Consider the following 17535-nt stretch of genomic DNA (forward strand, 5'->3'; position numbering starts at 1 on the left):
GCATACGCTATTAAAATACTTAGTTTCATCTTCTTATCTCGTTCGTCATCAGCTGTTTTTGCATCATCAATAAATGTTGTCAATTTTTACTGCATACAGTTACGTCATCAAGCCCTTGCCTGAAATATTACACCACATACAACTGTTCTTTTTCCTCGTCTCTGTTCATACTGACTTTGTACGCGTGTACAAGAGTGTTTCAATGGCACGGTTATACGTCATTGTCTATGACCGGGATTACGTCCGGGTGCTTTTTGACCGTGCTGAGGAAACAACACTGATTTTAGAGCAATTTTAATCGATTCAATGGAATTCTTTTTTAATTTTAATTATCATAAGTAGCTTAGAATCCTGACTAGTTTGGCTTTGAATTGATTCAGGCGTACTAATCGTGTTCAAATTTAGTTGTTGTTTCTATTTTCACAATAACTGTTACGCTTCGCAATACTTTTGTAAACTCATTAGCCGTGTCATTGACCTCTGTACATAATCTGACTTTGACAATGTGAAAAACAAACCACGTCCGTCGAAAATCAATACCAAAGGTAACCCAGCAAAAATAGGACGCTGAGAATTAAAAAAGAAAATCCGATATGTATCCGTTTATAAAACAATGCAAATTCCACAACCTATTTCTGAGCACAAGATCATTACAACTGGTAATACGATTACGTCATTTCATTTGTTAGATCAGTTTACTAATGGTTGATTCGTACAACGAGGGCTTGTGGGAGAACAAGTAGCCAGGGATTATCATCTCTGGAATGCAATGAGTGGGTGGGCTAAGTTGTCCAGTCTCATGGCTCAAAACACTATCAACGATAGGCTCTACATTTACAACTCATAACACCAAAGTAAAGTGTTTTCTGTATGTACCACAATCGTTTATAGCATCCATATCGAGTGTACAAGTATACTGTTTCATTTGCTGATTGGCCACAGTAGAAATGTCACATACTAGGCTTGTAATTGAACGTGACTAATTAAAACAGTGTATTTTTTACACTTGATGTGAATGCTATAAACAAGTGTAGCAAGTGTACAAAGTATTTTACTTCAGTGTTACTCGTTGTAAAATAAACCATGAACTAATGCATCAAGCAGTTGTTGTCCAATTTGATTTGGAGCATAACAGTCCTGCTTGTAGTCAATTCTTTCCTACTCCGGTGTTGAAATTATCTGAAATACACCCATAATCCGATTGCAAGCAGGACTAATTCCACTAATTTCATTCCTGCTCTAACCATACTCAAGTTAAGTTATTGTCTTTGAACAGAAAATATATTATTTTGCCTGGTCGTTTTACGTCACGACAATCCATGTGTACGTCACTGGTTTTCCGGTGCTCGAAATATGAGTCAAAACTTTCCAGATCGCCATTATTTTAACCAAATTTTCATAAATTATGCTTGAGGAGGTATAATTATATTCTTCTTCAATATCTTACTTCATTCAGCCGGAAAATAATGGTTTGTGACTACTCGTCAAGCGACTCGTAGTGACAAAGACCCCTTAGATCATTCGCATTTTCATTGGCTGAACGGAGAAAATGTTGGGGACTAATATCTAAAAGTTTACTTCTGGTTTGATATTTATCTAGTCTAGTTCCTATACAGTATCATTACCATTTATACCTCCACTCACAGTATAGTCAAAGTTGTTACCCTAGAAGTCCTGAGATGCATGAGCTCATGAGATGCAATTTAGAATCCATCCACAGCCACCCACACAGTCATTAACATCCTGTTAATCAGTCACAAAATTCTAACCAATAACACAGTCCCTCATAAAGTTACTGTTTATCGGGGCAGTCATGTAATGTCCAAATATGGTGTATTTGTCAGCTCAGGATCACGAGGATGCTACTTATACACCATTTACGTCAGTATAACAGTTGGGGTTCACTGATCGGATGAACAACTTTTTGTGCTGATTGAGGGACTTTGACTAGACGTGGTGTAGTTAGAGACCACGTTGGCATCTAGACTAATATTTGTCCAACAGAGACAATTCGACAAGAAGGCCTAACTAATCGTTGCAAGTAGACAGCACCCTAGCTTATGATGTTCCTTCAATGAGGATAACTGACATCATGATGTGTTTCTCACAGTCGTATTTCCGTTCCAAGAGCACCATGATCGTTATGGTTGGTTTTGAGGTCAGTGACAAAGCCACAAAAACACTTGTACAAAAATAACGTGAAATGCTTTGGTCGTTAATTTTACGGTGATAGGTCCCTGGACTCGGATGTTCATGACATTGATAAATGGTCGGGAATCGCTGGCTATTATCTGGATATTGTCCATATACTAGTGGCCATTGTCGTACCAAAACTGAAGCATGGTTACTCTTTGCTAAACGGAATGAAGTGGATGGACACTCTCTCGCTTAATGACCCATGATGATTTATTTTGTCGGGATTTTTTCTGTATCATAGAATTGAGTGTTAAAACAAGCTTTATGTATTGTCCTGATATTTACCATGACGATTCTATAGAAAACATGTTTTTCAATTTTCCTTCACATTTTCATGAAAAATGCATATCGCAATTTTAATTTTGACATCGCTTACCTTGGATTTACGCATAATTTAACTTCTGTCCAAAATAAATGCAATAATAAGTGAAAAGTCCCAAACGAACGACAATTTCGGTCAAACAAGTTTTCGAACTATACTGTGAGTGGGTATCCATTTCCGTATGCAATGGTCACGTAACTGCTATGGGCTCATACATTGACTCTTAGATTCTCTATAGTTGTCTGAGACTGACTAGATGGCAAGAACATGTCGACGACGCATGTATGATAATACGCTTTGGGGCTTTGAACCATCCTTTCAGTGCGAACAAAGGGTTAACGAAAACGAAATATTGGATAGCGGTTCAACTGTTGAAATCAATGGTGAGATTAAAGTGGGTCAAAACCCCAGCAATCGAAAATCCCTTTATGGGAATCGTTGTACAACTTGTGTTCGTGCGCATGAAAGAATTACCCAAGAATCGATACTAAATTGGATTCTTGTATCAAGTACGAGATAATTGACAAGGGCTTCATTTCCTTCCAATCATGTGTTTTGTGTCCTACAATTAAAATAGGCTTAAACCTGTTCCCTACCAGACTCGAGATTTGCAAACATAGCGGTTCCATTTGATCTTGTCTTGTTCCGAAATTTTATACCAAAATTTTAGAATCATTCAATAGAGAGCGATTTTGATAGGTTACAGTCGAAAAATAAAACTGAATAAGATATAGAAATGAAAAAGACAAACATTGCAGGAGTTATTTAATACTATTGTAAATGATATTAAGTAATACCAGAAAAAAGGTGATGACATTACTGGATACGCCTGTTATTTTAACTCGATTTCAGAGATGAACTCCGGGAATAAGTAGAACTTGACGACGACGTGGGTATTGAGATATGTTTTTTAAAAAAAAAATAAGTTAGGATATAAACGTATTATTCAAAAAATATATAAATTTCACCAGTGAAAGCTCATCTGTGCAAACGTTCAGTCGAAGTTAATTGATTTAACTTCGTATAACACCGAAATTCACAGTTAGCTCATCAAAGCTTTCGCCAGTTTTAAGTTGGTGTTATTTTTCGGAGACAACTTCCGGAATGCGTCGTTTTCTTGAACTATGATAACATGGGTATACGATATTGGTGATTTTTTTTAAAATTCCGAATGTACCTGTATTAGAGAGTAAAAAAAAATCATGTTTAAAACGGTTTCACGGGTGATTAGTTTTAACTTGTCGATCGTAGGGATAACAACACATGCACAGACTTGTACTAAATGTCATTCTGATTATATCAGTATTAAACACGAAATTAACATTTAAAATAGTTTCACCGTAAATAATGTTTTTAAGTTTGTGGTCATTAGAATTGCCGAGGCGTGCACAGACCTGTAGCGAAATGACAGCGGGGTATTCTTTGATTCAAGGTTTGGAAGCAATATATATGATTTACAACCATTTAATTAGCATAATCATTTCATATTTACAATTTTTTTAATCAGTTAATTTATAAAACGTTGTTATGACAAAGGATCACGTTGAGGCTATCATGTTACAGCGCGTAAAAGAATAAATCAATAACAAGTATATGTTTCGGAACAAATGACCATAGGATATCTCACCAAATGATACAACGTTGGGAAATAAATTCAGATTCTGTGAGTCTCAAAATAATCCCACCTGAAATTTTCCGTGGTCTTTATCGTCGCTATCCAGAAAAATGTCAATGTCCATATGGAACCAACCAACCAACCAACCAACCAACCAACCAACCAACAACAAGAATGATTTCCTATGATACTCGTAACATTTAACATCATTTTTATTATACTTTTTTATTATTGCTGAATGTCTTGGTACGTCTATTTAAACATAAATCCTACGACATGATTTACAGTACGTTTAGTGTGTATATGTGTACGTCACGGTACACAGTGGAAGACGCTTCTACAAAGCACACATACAGTCGTAAAAGTGGGAAGATTAGCGTTTGTTTTAGTATATTCATAGTTTGATTTGGACGGTAGGCTCCCCTCTATAGAGTCTATGCAACAACATATTCCCCAAATTATAGACAAAATGTCGTCGGGTTTATATCAGCTGTTGTTTAACAGTCACTCGCGTTTAAATCCTAGTTATGGGCTAGTTATCTGGTATGCAAACATGGTGTTAGCGATACACTTCAGAGCACTTTCTTCGACAAATGGTAGATTGTTCTATTACATACAAAGATGTACTGGGTATATTGTTACCGCGAGTTGACAAACAATGATGTGCATACGTAACACTTCCAACATCTACAAAGTACGTCATGGACTCATGGTTCAGTTTACGAACTGAGTGCCCAACTTAGCATGATCATTTAGGTGGTTACACAGATTTTGCATGATGCGTAGATTTGCATAATTGGGAAAGAAAAACACACCTAAATTTATGATTTATCACCTGAATTATTATGCACATGATTTATAATGATAGAGTTCAGTTTATCGTTTATCCATCACCATGGTGGTCCAAGTTTGACATACAGTATGTTATTTTCGACTATGCATTAGTAACAACTTACATCATATCTGTCCATATAGTTCTCTCCAACTTTTCATTGTCTCTGCGTTTGCTTGTAAATGTTTTGTATGTATGTATGTATGTATGTATGTATGTATGTATGTATGTATGTATGTATGTATGTATGTATGTATGTATGTATGTGCATGTATGTGTGTGTGTGCGCGCGCGCGTGTGTGTGTGCGTATGTGCATGCGTTCGTGTGTGTGTGTGTGTGTGTGTGTGTGTATGTGTGTGTGCCTGCCTGCCATAATATGTGTGTGTGTGTGTATGTGTGTGTGTGTGTGTGTGTGTGTGTGTGTGTGTGTGTGTGTGTGTGTGCCTGTGTACCAATATAATGTAGTAGCAGTTCTGGGTGAACAACCGAGCTGGTAAACAAAATCGTTGGTGCAACGTATGTTGTTTTTCAGTGTTATCACTAGACCGTGTCAAGTAGGAAAGGGAAGTGCTGTTATTATTTGAGACTTTCAAAGTTATTTGCGGAAAGAGAATTAATGAAAATTGTATCCATCAATTCAGAGGCATCTACTGTTCACGGTATTTCCCTATTTCGACAACACAATGGTCACTCTCGCCACTTTGTCGACTGTTTCTGTTTACCCTGGATGCGTACTGTGTTGTTCACTCTCACTTTTGCGCAGACGACTTAATACCACCGTAAGCCTTTTCTCCATAACGAGGTCATTGACGTTGGGATCTATGCTAACTGCCAACCGAATACATCAATAGCCCGCCAAAGTGCAGACGATAAATGAAAAACGGTCACAATTTACGTCAGGGATTGGTATTTTTAAAAAAAAATTAATTCTGTATTAAAAATATATTTTCAAAATTTACACCACTGGACAATTTTCTGCAGAGATATATGTACACATATCACATTTTACATCTATATAATATTTCTTCAGAGTCGTCTAGGCTCGGCTTGCATGGCTTACATTCGTGATCTCGCGCGATTAAAATCGATATAGGCTAATGTAATACAATAATAGATATGTTACAATTTGAGTGTAATGTTCATTGTCCATATTTCCTCCAGTACAATATATGCATAGTTTCTATGCGCTCCTGAAAAGTGGAGGAAAGACCTCAAGTGCCTACAAACAGATATGCAGTCCCAAGCGACGTACGTGATGTCGAAGGCCCAAGGTGCAGAGGCCATAATAACACTCGTAGATTACGTATATATGTATTACCTGCATACCGTTGATGCACCGAAACGAAGCTATGCGATTTTAGACAATAATTGGTCTATTCTTTGTGAAAAATTCATACTTGTGGATTACATGCACGATACAGAAAGCGTAATTAGAGCTCGGTGTCGGCTTGACTTCATATGACACTTCACGTCCGTTCCTCTAATTTACCATTGACCTTGGAAACGAGTGACACAGGTACCTTTCCTGTCAATTTTGTGACGTCACATCGAAGCGCAGGTCTTTCGGTCGGCAATGTTAAAATATAGAGTGTCGTTTGATGGGCTAATTTCGACGCTTTGATATTTTACCGTCATCGTCCGAGTGTGACCCACATCTACGACAATAAATAGAAACTATACACGTACTAATAAACTCGTATATACGTTGTACGTGCAGGTGTTGACTGACTGCGCAACTCAGTAGATTTACATATCGTATCCGCTGTATAGCAACTTAACTTTTCCTGTTCGAGCTTTCTAACTTCTAAACTGTTTTTCTATATGGGGCTCGAGAGTTTTCTGTAATGTCAATGTGAAGGTACAACTCCTGGATACTAAATTCCACTTAGCTCAGGCGGACCAATCATATGCACCTAACAGAACGATAACTGTGAAGCCGAATACCCTGAATGGCCTCCTTGCATACCGATAAGTCTACCTGTTTTTTACCTGTACCTGGGCCCCTTTCAGGTGAACAATAACACCAATCTAGTGGGTTTGCATACCTATGGTCTTTATGCTTCAATGGAGGTCCTATTCACCGAGAAGAATAGATCGTACTTTGAAAAGCGTTTGCATAATCGCGATTGATTTGACTAGTAGAGTTTTTAGACTATTATTTTGACAGCCACCACACAGAGTATGGGACTGGAGTGGCCATACACTACACGGGTATTCGCTATGTTCAGTATGTTCTCACGAGTTTAGATCTTTGCCCAGGAATGTTTACAACGACAGGCATCGACACATCATGGCGTCCAGAGCGCTATTAAAGAAAAAGAAGGGGTCCGGAGACCCAGTGAAGCAATTAGAGGACGGGCTTTCGACTCCAGATGGCTATAGACGACAAACCGAAAGGAAAGAACGGTGCCCTACCTTCTGGGTGCAGTACCTCGGTAAGATGCCCGCTAAGGGGGAGTTCGGAAAGGAATACATATCAGAACCTGTGGAGGCATTGTGTAAAATGAGGGAAAAGCAAAGGCTACCCAAAACAGCGTTGACAATATCAGGAAAGGGGTTTCATTTTATGGATTGCCACGGACCATTCGGTAAGGAAAAACATGTTATCATACCAATACACCATGTGTGCTATGGAATCGCCGACGCACAATACCCCCGTGTGTTTGCTATTATCACTAGGAGTGATTCGGACCCAGAGAGTAGTTTATTTGAATGTCACGCTTTTTTGTGCGAAAAACGGAAGACGGCACAGTTAATCACGTACTGGTTGTTAAAGACTTTTTTACAGGTATTCGAGAACTTACAGCGGAAGCGATACCACAGGAAAAAACGAGAAAGGAGAAAACTTGAATCGCAAATGCAACTGAACTCTTCGGGGTCAGAAACAAATTCATCAACGTCATCAGCACCAAGACCGTCGCAACAGAACAGTGAGTATGTATACTCCGTGATTTTAGAGGGTTCTAAGGATCAGGGTGCTTCGGTGAGGATTTCAAGAGATTTGATGACTTCCGGGGTCTCCGGGAGGCGAACCAGACTGCCAAATTACCTTGCATCTCCGAGAGGGGGTGCCTCCGCAATGCCGGACATGACACCAAACTTTCAACCACCTGTTCACCCTACCGCCGCTCAGGCAAGTTCAACGGTGAAACCATCACCCCCTCAGAACTTTGCTGATCGCTCACTGCGGTATGCTGAAGGGGCTTCCGCTGCCGCTGAGGTAGACGAAATCAACAATCCTCGGTACTTTAAATTTCGAAAAAAGTCACAACCGAGGACGCCAATTTACGAACGCCATTTTTCAATGGATAACGATGCTATGACGACATTTTCATCAACATCAAGCGGAAGCGGCACGTTTTCGGAAAGCTCGTGGACTGGAAGTTCGTTTTCTGGAAACTCTAGTGGGAGTGATAAAGACTTTTTGTATATCAAGATGTTGCAAGATGGAATATCTTCCATAGGTGTGGATGACGAGGAGACAAACAAAACCTCCAAACAAATCGCCCAAGATTTAGGACTTCCCACACGTCTTACAGATAAAGACATAAATGTCAGAATCCAGGAGTGGTTGCGGTTGACACTACGGGACGAAAAGGAAGACGAAAGCGAGGGATATTGCGGCCCTACAGAACCTGAAATAAGCGGGGTTGCATCTAGGGGTGATTATTTCTAAGGACAGTTATTTAACATGATTTTTAAAAGCCATTTTCTGTTCTTAACAATGCAGGAAACACATTAACTTTTGGTTATTCAAACAATGGGTGCAAATTTTTACAACAAAACAAACGAAGTCCTCACTGTTAATATATTCACATCAAAAGAGAGCTGTTATGTGTTTTGTAAGTTATTTTCGATTTGACAGAGATGCACTAGGTCGTGACATACTTGCTGATTTCTGCAGAAATTTACGACCCTAAATATAGTACGTGATTGAGCGTTTACATTGTGGTCGCCGTGAATTCTGAATAGGTCAAAACCCCACTATTCACGTTAGTCAGTGTTTCCCACATCGCATTAAATTGTCATTTGTAAGTGTGTCAACAGATCCCCAAATAGCAGTACGTAAATGCTTCGGGTACTGTGTGCTCAAGACAGTTTTACAAACACATTGACTGAAATACAAACTTTACTCAATAATCTTAAGTTAAGCCCCCAAAAGCTCGCCATATCTGTTTTCTTAATTTTGATAAAAAGATTATAAAGATGTCCCAAGAATTAGCGGTCGTTCTGCTACCGGCAATCAAAGTATCGCACTTTATTGGACAGTTACTTGTATATGCACTGTACTAATCCTTAGAGATCAAAGTCCAATCAACACTTTCTCAATCGTCAGACAACCAACGTCTGTGCTGGTTATTTGAGATGAATCATGTGGACAGTGTTATCGTACCACTCTCTCTTCCCAAATTACCATGTGTCTATTTTCCAATACAACTGGAGGCACTTTGAGATCTCATTGGTTACTATACACACATACTGAAATGTAAAAAACAATAGTCCTGGTTCTCAAACGCACACTATAACTATGCACTGATGCTCGGGATACGTCTTGAGTAGTAGCATTGTTGGGGTTTTGGGTGACTGCCAAATGCCGCTGGTTAATCCTAGTGGGGATTTTAAAGTGTTTGGAAATCGTATTTGCACCCCAACAACGGGTATTTCCAGTGTTGCAAATGTAGTGAGTCAATGTAGTACCACCTCACTTTTGAGCTCAACTTCGATGCTCTAAACATGTCTGCCTCTGTTGAAATTTCAAAAATTTGAGGAAATATGTGATGATTGTAAAAGTCTGTAAAAATGCTTAATTACTCGGGGTGTTGATACACAATTTAAACTTTAAGATAATGAACGCAATAAATGGCAATGTGACAGCGTTGAAATCAGGGGAGTTGTTGATAGCAACACACTGTATACAGTGTATCCTGTCAGTAAAATAATGTTTGATTTGACCATTTCAACGTTTAATGGAAAATTCTAATTTTGATTTAAGAAAGTGAACGCAGTTTGATTGAAGTAAACGTTCTTGATAGGATTGTCATCGTTGAAAGTCTGAAATCAAGGAAATGTTTGACATTTACTCAATATATTGCTTCTGTGAGAAATCTTTTATTAGACGAGAATATTTTTGAAAGTTTTTTAATGAACAAAAATAATTTTTTTAATGGTGCTCGAAGTCTGTGAATATATGACAAACTTCGAACGTTTTGGTTTCACCAGCAAAGTAGAAATTGACAGGACTTTTAAAAAATTGGCCTCATTTTATAAATTTTAAAAGCTGTCCAAATGTCAATCATCTAAAATGTGGAAAACTTATAGGGGGGGTTGCAGGGGGGGGGGTTGCAGAAGTAAATAATCGTAATTTGAACAAATAATATTGAAGGCACAGCAAAGGGACACATTATGTCTTCCGAAATAATATCTGTGGAATAAATTTGTAAAATATATAATTGACCAACTGTTCACAACGACTGCATGCTCAGGTAAAAATGAAGGGCTTTCGTTTTTTTATGAAATATTTGTATTATATATAAAATTATAACTAACTCTGTTTTGTATATATCGTTTGTAAATATAACATATATACTCCGAGGATTGGGTTTCTGTTCATCTGATGGGTGATAAACGTATATTTATTTACATGAAATTTATTTCAAGAAAAATGGTTCTGTTTTTTATATAAGGTGTTTCTTATAAACGTTTCTTGGAGTTTTCCATCCGAGGAATCTCGCATTTGCATATGCAAATCATTACTGCCTTTTATCACCCAGATATGAATTCAAATCAAAAGTGTGTTTATTTCATGATTATGGAACGTATCTCAGTTCCCAAGCAATTTTATGTTTGTACAAATATTTTCAGATATTTTGTACTGTACAGTTAGTAAGTGATGTTAACTTCCTCAATTTTTCACCTATTTTTCATATGTTCTTTACAGTCGAATATTAGGACCACTGCAATGTTCCCACCGAAAGCTCATATAGAGAGACTTTACTCTACGGAAACGTAGTGAGGTTGATTTGCACATGAATAATTTGTATTGTTATGAAATATAATTAATTTCTATTAGTAACTTCTGGTGATAACATTGCGGTGACCATATACATGTACTTCAAAGAGATTGCATTTCGGAATTGATGCAAATGATGGCATTTTGAACAAATTTGATATAACTTTGCCCGCCATCTTGTTTTTCTAAATTCCTCCATGTCAAAATTGAACAAAAAACTTTCTAAGGAAAGGTTGCAGCTAAAGTTTCAATTCCGAGGTGCTTCTTGTGTGGAATAATATAGTCCATAACTTGTGTTTTCATTCTGGTGGGATTACCTTCAAATTTTTTTACAGTTATTATATCGCCATTTTGAGAGAATATTTACACGCTAATATTACATTCTATATGTTGAAGAGGGTAACGATAGTTCAAGTACATGAGATAAATCGTGCTTTCAACTTCAGTGGCGAACTTGAACTTGAAATTGGCGGTTTGAAAGGTGGCTGCATTCTGTATTTTAGCTCTTGAGTTGCAAAATTTTGCGGGTACTTAGGTAACAGCTGACTTATGTGTCAACATATACTAAAACAATTGAATTGGTAATCTCCCATAGAAATCTAGTTATGGAAAATATGTCTTTCAAGAGTTTTCTATGGCGGTTCTAGTCAAGGTGGCGCCTGATTATCAAAGACAACAGACCACCCTATTGTCCATGGTTCTATATATGTATGTGGTGTTATATATATATATATATATATATATATATATATATATATATATATATATATATATATATATATATATATATATATATATATATATATATATATATATATAACTACGTTATTTACACCGCTCTACATACCGCTCTACATATATATTGAGCACACACTGTTTACTCCAGCATAGACATTTTACATATGCTGAGTTTATATGTATAAATATACGAAAAAATGACTAGATGAATTCAACAGTCAGTCTTACTTCCTATATATATATGTAGTTTTGACGCTCCTGACATCAAAATGGCTGACGTAACACTGTTCTCATGTAAAGTGGCACAAGCTGAGTTTGTATTATAAGTTATTATTTTACTCGGGTGAAAATGCTTACAGAGAACCTCGGGTAAACTTTTCTAGTATGATGTCAATATTGATATATGCTCTCAAAACCATTGTCATGACAACTTACCAAATTCTAACATTCTGAAAGTGATCATGCAGAACAAAAGCCAAACGTTTATCTCAGAAATATAGATTTATTGTTCTGCTAAACAGAAACTCACTAACCAATTAAAAACAAAAATACAAAACACGATAAAGATTTGGCTATTTTGGGGGCTACTCAGCACTAGTTTGCAGCTGGTGGAGATCACCAGCAGGTGAGAGGATCATAGGTACCTGGGGAAATTGTGAGTAGGCAGTCTATGCAAGAAAGAAATCGATATATGCAGTCGATGGGAATATTATAAACCATCTTATGGCATTGTTAGCACAGTTGGAGGCATATCTATTAGAGTTGCCTTGACATTTTCTACGACCACGTGTAGTTCGATTCGTCTATATCCGAGTACCGGGTTTGAGTATTGCCCAGAGCATGACGTCATTTTCGATGTGCTTAAAACTAGACATCCTATCAATACACAGCAACATTACCCCAAAAGGTACCAAACCAGTATCATTTTCTTTGCTACAAAAATGTGTCACAACCTTATTAATTTGAAATAATTATGAACGTTCTAGAGCCAGTAAATGACCCTCACTGAGTTCACCGCTTTATAACTTGAGTCAGTGTGTACATGCAGCCAATAGTGATTTTGATTGAAAGTGAGCCAAAAAACACAACACTTTAAGAATGTTATGTATTTCTTGGAATACTTTTGTCTTTGCTTTGATATTGGTTCACTGCATCCTCTTTGCAATTACACAAATTCTAGATAACAAAGGTATGGCAAACTCGCTAGGTAAAGTCGAAATTTCAATAAAACGTTATTGATGACACCTATGTAGCATTCTTTCAAGACATTTGACCTTTACATTAGATTAACTTAATACAAGTAAAAATGTGGTCTAAATTGTATTTAAATGCGATACTATTTACGAAATGTCCAGACTAATGCCAAATATGTCTTCAAGCTTACTTCTATTCGAACCATTTCCTTAGAGATTAACAACACATGATGTAATATGCTGGGGGAAGGAGGGGGTATATGATAGATGACTTATAAGAATGATTGCGCATGCTCTAATAATGCGAATTTGTCTTACATACTATTCGAGTTGTTGTTATAATGCTTCTTTCGACAAATGCGACTCTATTTTTCATATTCAATTTCTTCCTGCTTTTTGTGCAGACAATGTATATATATTTGTTATTATATGAATTTTATGCTAACTATATACTAATAATAATACTGAAGTTGAGCGCTAAACTCTTCTTCAATCATGACTTTTGCAATATAAAAAAAATGTTAATAAAAACGAAAGTTTTGTAATTGAAAATGCATTGATGCTAATTTGTCTATTTTTTCCAAAGTGGATACAACAAAGTTATTATGTAATTGCAACTTTGAATACCCACTGATTGAAACCGTATCTCTCTCTTCTCTCTCTCTCTCTCTCTCTCTCTCTCTCTCTCTCTCTCTCTCTCTCTCTCTCTCTCTCTCTCTCTCTCTCTCTCTCTCTCTCTCTCTCTCTCTCTCTCTCTCTCTCTCTCTCATCTAGATCGCCCCTATGCCATTAAAAGTTACATGTCAATCAAGCTTTAACTCCAGTGATTACGAAACTAAACCTTCAAGAATTTGCATGCAAACTGAACAGGTATCACTTGATCTAACAATAAACACATACAAAGTTAAATGACTGACCAACAATATACAGCTTCGCTGTTTCTGTCTGCATGTGTCGATGGGGTGAAAATAAACAAAGGGAGCGATGTATGCATACAGACTGACGAAATTTGATAAAAAGGCAAAAACCAAAAACGAATAAAAGACATCCCCGGGTGTGTGGTTCGACAACCTAATCCATTGTTTATTTGTACTTGCTCTTTATATCTTTCGAAATCACTTTCGAGTATAAAAAGAATGGCATTGAACGGCTTGTCAAATTCCTGGAAATAGTGTCATCGTGACGTAATAGTGATTCATGCACGTCAAAACTAACAGGTTGATAACCACTTGAAAGTCATTTATATGTGTGAAAAGCATATACTACGATGCTGTGAGAAGATTCGACACACTTGAAAATGCACACAGTCATCTTAATCGAATACTTTGAGTGGCCGGTTTGGAACCTACCACTTTGCTGGTTAGAACCCCACCGCTATCATTTGTTTTGAGTGGCTCAAGTCCTTGGTCAAGATTTGTACCAGGATTGTCATCAGCTGTATAAATGGGGACCTGGTAGGATAGATGTTGTTTAGATGATTGCTTTATTCATATACACTTACAGAAGCTGTAATGAATTGCTCACTACGGAAGTGAAGAAGTGTGAAGAGTGATTGTGCCGCTATAGGTCCTTACCAGGTGTAATAACTGCACAGGTCTATGATGACGTCATTTATTGTAGAAGGAGTTGAAGAAGTATAATGTGTACCATTGCCTGAGGTTGAACCAAAATGTGAATGACCGATGTGAACTGAAGTAACAGTAGCATGAGTTTGTTAACCTAGAAGATGAGAGAAAACAGTGTTTTGTTCCTCATCCAACATCAATGATAGCTCGGTGCTGTTCTTTGTCACTTTCCCTAAAGACTCTCAGATCAAAGAATGTTGACTAAGCTATCATCAAAACAAATACACAAAGAATCGCGTTCTATAGTCTGACATTCCATCACGGCATCGCAGGTTAATAGTGCTCGGGTCAAAGATCAAACTTTTGCGTACAACTCAGACTTGTCATTCCATCTATCTCAATATAGGCACTTTAATTCAAGAAAAACAAATCAATAAGCAAACAAATGATCATAAACATTTTGGGGGAAAGAGACAGGGCCTTCGTATGACGTCACGTATTTCTTCGTTATTGGGACTAAAACATATCATGTATTAGAGAAAGAAAAATAAAGAGTTTTGTCAACAACTTGATCAATTTGCATATTTAACCTACTTTTATTTATTCGTTCATTCAGTCATATTGTTGTCCTACCTGTAAAGTCTGCCATCGAAACAATGGAAGACTGTATATAACAAACTATAAGCATCCAGCAAGTGTAATAACATGTGTTAGGTTGTCATGGAAATGATTTAAGATCAGTCCCTTTAATTGGAAACCATAAACAAGAATTGACATTTATTACGTAGTAATGTATCATGCATTACATACACACACACTACCTACCTACCTACCTACCTACCTACCTACCTACCTACCTACATACATACATACATACATACATACATACATACATACATACATACATACATACATACATACATACATACATACATACACACACACATGCACACACATACATACATACATACATACATACATACAGACAGACAGACAGACAGACAGACATACATACATACATACATACATACATACATACATACATACATACACACACACACACACATACATACATACATACATACATACATACATACATACATACATACATACATACATACATACATACATACATACATACATCACAAGCATGTCTGGATATATACCCTGAAGACAAGACCCAAACACATAAAATGAGTACTATTTTCGGTAGAACACTAAGTGGGAATTTTCCGCCTACAGGTGACGTGAGTGACAGCTTTGTATAGGCACGTGTACGAAACTACTGTTATTTTAACTATCCCCGTGTTTACGTCAGAGATGTCACATGAACTGAACCAGACAATGCTTGTGTTATAAAAAATGTCTCGAATCCATTTACAGCAAATCAATCAATCAGAACGTTTGCTCTAAAATGTTTGAAAATGTTATACGTTGGTCAAAAACCACATCTAACTTTTTTCTATCTGTTGACATTACCGAAATAATTTTCAAATGGTCACTAGCTGTTTGGTACAAGCTGAGTTTATCCGCGCTTTTATGATGTTAATGTCGATGCATAACTTTCATGGCCACAATTATTTGTCTTCTAGTATTGTTAGAACAATTGATTACATAGTTCGTATACGTCACAGGATTGTATATAAGTCGTGACTTATTACCAGCTGAGCTCTGAGTTCAGTCAATTAATGGTTACGTGTGTACTGCTCGCAGCAAAAATTACGCTCCAAAGACGTCCAAAACCAGTTTATGTCCCTTTAAAGAGATTACAGTTACAAAAAGACCGTGAGAATGGAAAGTCATAGTTTCTTCATATTGTGCATCTGGTCACCATGTGATTAAACGTTGATCTGAGAGGACGATGTACTCCCGGGGATGTAGTATTTCCTTAACATATCCCTACCGAATCCCGAAATTGTAGCCTCCATATAAGGCTGTATGGACGGCCTTGCAAATGTTCTCTACGACTAGGCCGGGGAGGCTGATAACCCAGTCGTAGCTACAGAGGCTAAGAAAGAGATACCGACCACGAATTCCAATATCAATCTTTTTATTGTATCAAGTTTTATAGAAGCTAAAAACAAGACCAAAATCCTCGTGTTGTTGTCCGAATACTTCGTTTAAGTGAGAAAAACTTTCTGGGTGGTGCGCCCTCAAGGTAGCAATGCCAGTCCATCAATACCGGGCCCACATGCATGGCTGGGATCCACAAATACACTGTGCGCGAAATACACTGTATAGACTAGACCAAATCGAATGTTTTCGAAAGTTTTGTGATTCTTGATTGACTCAGGAGAGATGACATTTGGACGATCCGTTTGGGAAACCGACCGAAAACAAAACTTTTCCACTTCGAAGATTTTTTCGTGACTTCACTCATGCAAAACAAAGACTTTTGTCGTGACTTCACTCGTGCAAAACAAGCCATCCGATGATCGCACATATAAAGATTGAATTTACATTCATCATACTTGAACGCCTTAGGTTATAAGTCAAAGGTGAGAAAAGATGAGGTTAACACTCTTCAACTCCATGTAAATTATCAGTTCACCACGTGCTCATTTGAGCGGCGTTATTTGATTTGTGTCGTGAGAATGTAAATGACGTCATAACCTTTCAGTCGACTTTCTAAATGAGAAAGTGATTGCTGACTGGGTCATACTACAACATGTCATGGGTCTAAAAATAAACACTAAGTAGTTTTTTATTGTTGCATGTCTAAAAATCTCCAGTAGCACAGAGTACTTAGACCCAAATTTACATAGTTTATTTAAAACTCATGTTATATTAGCTATATAGTCCCTAGCGACAGCGTCTTTTGTATCCGATCAGCAGTATCAACAAACAAACAAACAAAAAACAAACAAACAAACAAACAAACAAACAAAACAAACAAACAAACAAACAAACAAAAACCCAAAAACCCATACATACATACATACATACATACATACATACATACATACATACATACATACATACATACATACATGCATGCATGCATGCATGCATGCATGCATACATACATACATACATACATACATACATACATACATACATACA

This window comes from Glandiceps talaboti, chromosome 18 (assembly GCF_964340395.1).
Source record: "Glandiceps talaboti chromosome 18, keGlaTala1.1, whole genome shotgun sequence".
NCBI lineage: Eukaryota > Metazoa > Hemichordata > Enteropneusta > Spengelidae > Glandiceps > Glandiceps talaboti.